This window comes from Oncorhynchus clarkii, chromosome 3, assembly GCF_045791955.1.
Source record: "Oncorhynchus clarkii lewisi isolate Uvic-CL-2024 chromosome 3, UVic_Ocla_1.0, whole genome shotgun sequence".
Lineage (NCBI taxonomy): Eukaryota > Metazoa > Chordata > Actinopteri > Salmoniformes > Salmonidae > Oncorhynchus > Oncorhynchus clarkii.
In genome coordinates this window covers 24,956,472-24,961,173 of record NC_092149.1, presented here as the reverse complement: position 1 = coordinate 24,961,173, position 4,702 = coordinate 24,956,472, and the positions used below count along the sequence as shown (strand labels likewise).

Below are 4,702 nucleotides of genomic sequence, written 5' to 3'. Positions count from 1 at the left end.
TCTTCACACACCGCAGCAGTGAGTGGTGTACATCAGGAGCGGCGAGCACGGCTCTTTTATCTGCCCAGTGGCCCCCACAGCCAGCCAATGGGAGTGTGGCTCCGGGCCAAGGCAGTGTGCACAGGCAGGAAGGGCTGATTTCACAAGGAGTTAATGAGATCCAAATCACTTTCCACACAGCCTGATTGACACAGAGGCTTAGCACAGCTACCTGCTGAACGGCACTATTATAACTACTATTGTTAACCTATATTACTGTTAGTATTACCACTTACCAGTAAAGCCTGATAATCTTGGGTTTTGGCAAGCAGCTAACTGACAAACATAATTTCAACCAACCAACTTTATTACAGACTTATAAACTATAAACTACTAATTTTACATTTACAAACTAATTATAAACCTTGTTATAACTCATTTTAGGTATACATTTTTGGTTTATTTGATTGAGGTTGGTTTGTTGATTTAACTCTAACTCAAATGTGCGAACTATGTTGACATTTACGCCTCCAGGGATAATATTTGAGACTCAACCCATTGTTAACAAGCTAAAAATAGTTCCAAAATACATATGGTTATGCATCCACTAGTGTCTGGATATATCAATGCTTAAATACACAGATGCCAATCTGACGAAAGATCTTAAGCAAGATAAAATGATACATCTCAATTCTCATCTGCATAACCAGGATGTTGTTTTATCTACATCCTCTTATGGGTCCTGGATGATTGCTCCATTCTAATGCTGCATTCATAACCAAGTGGCAAGGTGGTAATTACCATTTGTGAAGTTGTACATATGAGTTAGATGCATTCACCCCCCTTGAACTGCACCGACCGTAGACAAAAAATACAGATAGTACTCGCAAACAAATTATAGTGTTCACCAACCATATTAATAGATGTATTTTTATAAATAATATTTTGTTTAACTTTACTTCCAAAAATTCTGTTATAGAGATCATTTCCTTAGTGGGTTACGTCAGAGTTCAACATGGGAGAAGTCGGAGCTCAGGGATAACAGAACAGTTTCCTAGTAATTACCAGTTGGAGGGACGGTCAAGTGGATTTTTCTTTACAGTTCTATGCTTGTATTTACGACTTCACAACATGCTATTAACGCAGCATTGGGTCTGTATCGAGTAAACTGTCCAAGTTTTGTGCCAACATCCGTGATGCTTTTGAATGAATCTTGATTGTTGGGACATGAACAATCCTTAAAAATGTGAAATGTGTTAGTTCATGACGTTTGTCCCTTAAAGGGACAATCCATTTTTGGACTTATAAATGAATGATATGTAGTTTCCCACTGAGTCTTGAAGAATATAGCTTATACATGCCTCATAAGCTTAGTTCAACTGCCGTACCCCATCAGAACACAAAATATAAGCTTGATTTACTCCAATGTTTGTGAACAAAGAAAATGTAAACAAACTACATGGCTTCAAAACATGATTAAAACTATCATTTTGATATTATGGATGCTCAGTCCTTGCACCCATATCTCTATGAATTTGAGAGTGGTTACTCCAGCCCAATCCCACAGCTTTTTACCAAAACATAATGCGGGGAATATGCTTTGCTATTGTTTCAACGGATGATTTCCCACTTAAGTAGAGTATTTGATTCGGTATTTGTAGTGGTTGTCTGCCATCTAGTGGGAAAACAGGGTGACGTATAACCCCATGTACAGTTGAACTTTCAAGCAGATATTTATGATAGCTAGATGAAATTATATAACTAAACTCATGGTAAGTTGCAGTGGAAATGTAATGCCATCTATAATAATTAGCATTTGTTTTCAAAAGAATTAGGACTCAAGGTAATTGAGTAATGAGGAAAAAGGTAAAACTTCTCTACCAAGACAATACCATCACTGCTTAAATTAATAACAATGTATTAATGTTTTATTCTAATTACAATAAACAGAACATATCAGTCCCTTATTTGTACAAAAATACCTGAAAAGGTTACAATTAAGAGATATAAGCCATTCAGCTATTTACAGATCGAAGCAAAGCACAGTATGAATACAGGATCTTTCTCTTAAAAAGAGATACAGGTTCTTGTTTTTTTGCATTCCCTGAAATACATAATGGTTTATATTTATATAGATCTATATATATTTGCTTTACTCCTTTGTACAGTCACTGTATCTTGCATTGTGACAATATATGCAAAGCACAAGAGTCATTATCGATCACTGGAAAAGGTTCCCATGAACGGTCCAAAGTCAGCTCTGGTTTAGTGCAGAGAAAAGGGTCATCAGAGGCACCTGCTGCATTTTAGGCTTCTTGGGACAAACAGACTTACACAAGAGAAAAGAGGACACCTGTGCTGTACTACTGTTTGGGAGAAACTACTGGTATTCTGAAAGAACATCATAAAGGCCAAACTACTTACTAAAGAAAAAATGATTTGGTGAAATACTATTAACCCCAAGTTGATCAACAGAACTACACAACATCGCGCATACAAAATGTCACTGGTCTGACGATATGACCAGTTTTCAACAGGCTCCATGTCAACCCTGAGCAACCCAGTTACATTCATTTCTCTGAAATATAAACAAGTACATTTACTTAATTCACTTTCATCAGTTCACTACTTTGCAGGTGATTTAATGTCACTAGTAACATTCTAGTTCATAGCAAGACACTATGTGAGAGAACTCGCCTCTGAATACAAAAAACACCTATCTGTATCTAACAGGCCTAAACAGTTAGTGTTGAGAAGTCAGTGATGTCTGAGTAGCTTAGGATGACTTGCAGGAACTATGAAAATATGTATAACCGTCTGCCCAAGCCAACTCCAGTTCCATACCAGCAACATTTCAATATTACAGACATTTGTGAAGAGGTTTTTAAATGACAAACATTTAAGAAATGAACTCGATGTGCACATTAAATCTGATAAAAATCACCCAAATAAATCAAGTTCCTTCATGGCGAAGGCAGTGTGCATGGGCAGGAAGGGCTGATTCACAAGGAGTTCATGAGATCCTACTCACTTTCCACACAGCCTGATGGACAGAGGCTTAGCACACAGCCACCTGTTGAATGGCACTGTTACAACTAATATTGTTAATTGATTTTACTGTTAATACTTTACCACTTACCAGTAAAGTCTGATAATCTTAGGTTTTGGCAAGCAGCTTACTGACAAACGTAATTTCAACCAATGTGGTATAACTGTTTAGTACAGGCTTAAACTACTAATTTATAGTTTACAAACTACTTATAAACCTTGTTATGACTAATTTTAGGTATACATTTTTGGTTGGTTTATTGATTTAACTCTAACTCAAATGTGTGAACTATGTTGACATTTACGCCTCCAGGGATAATATTTGAGACTCAACCCATTGTCAACAAGGTAAAACTAGTTCCAAAATACATATGGTTATGCATCCTCTAGGGTCTGTGGATATGTTAATGCTTAAATACACATTTAAATTTTTACAGACTGGCCAGATGCCATTCTGACGATAGATCTTAAGCAAGATAAAATTCAAATCGTATTTGTCACATGCGCCGAATACAACAGTGAAATGCTTACTTACAAGCCCTTAACCAACAACGCAGTTTTAATAAAATACAAAAAAAAGGTAAGAGATAAGAAAAACTAATTATTAAAGAGCAGCAGTAAATAACAATAGCGGGCTATATACGGGGGTACCGGTACAGAGTCAATGTGCGGGGCACCGATGTCAAGGTAATTGAGGTAATATGTACATGTAGGTAGAGTTATTAAAGTGACTATGCATAGATGATAACAGAGTAGCAGCAGCGGGGGCAATGCAAATAGTCTGGGTAGCCATTTGATTAGCTGTTCAGGAGTCTTATGGCTTGGGCGTAGAAGCTATTTAGGAGCCTCTTGGACCTAGACTTTGCGCCCCGGTACCTCTTGCCGTGCGGGAGCAGAGAGAAGTCTATGACTAAGGTGGCTGGAGTCTTTGACAATTTTTAAGGCCTTCCTCTGACACCACCTGGTATAGAGGTCCTGGATGGCAGGAAGCTTGGCCCCGGTGATGTAATGGACCGTACGCACTACCCTCTGTTGTGCCTTGCGGCCGGAGGCCGAGCAGTTGCCATACCAGGCAGTGACGCAACCTGTCAGGATGCTCTCGATGGTGCAAGTTGTAAAACCTTTTTGAGGATCTGAGGACCCATGCCAAATCTTTTCAGTCTCCTGAAGGGGCATAGGTTTTGTCGTGTCCTCTTCACGACTGTCTTGGTGTGCTTGGACCATGTTAGTTTGTTGGTGATGTGGATGCCAATACCTTGAATCTCTCAACCTGCTCCACTACAGCCCCGTCGATGAGAATGGGAGCGTAGTCGGTCCTCCTTTTCCTGTAGTCCACAATCATCTCCTTTGTCTTGATCACGTCTCTCCCTTTGTCTTGAGGGAGAGAATGTTGTCCTTGCACCACACGGTCAGGTCTCTGACCTCTTCCCTATAGGCTTTCTCATCGTTGTCGGTGATCAGGCCTACCACTGTTGTGTCATCAGCAAACTTAATTATGGTGTTGGAGTCGTGCCTGGCCGTGCAGTCATGAGTGAACAGGGAGTACACAGGAGGGGACTGAGCACGCACCCTTAAGGGGCCTGTGTTGAGGATCAGCGTTGCAAACGTGTTGTTACCTACCCTAACCACCTGGGGGCGGCTCATCAGGAAGTCCAGAATCCAGTTGCCGAGTGAG

General features: G+C 39.8%; 1 protein-coding gene across 2 annotated transcripts in view; it reads right to left on the bottom strand.

Moving 5' to 3' along the window:
- Window positions 1-1,885: 1,885 nt before the first annotated feature.
- Window positions 1,886-4,702, bottom strand: part of LOC139391657 (growth factor receptor-bound protein 10-like) — an 89,666-nt gene continuing 86,849 nt past the window's right edge. For both annotated transcript variants that reach the window (XR_011629588.1, XR_011629596.1), the window contains one exon: window positions 1,886-2,695. The gene's annotated coding sequence lies outside the window, so the exon portion shown is untranslated. The remainder of the gene's footprint in view (window positions 2,696-4,702) is intronic.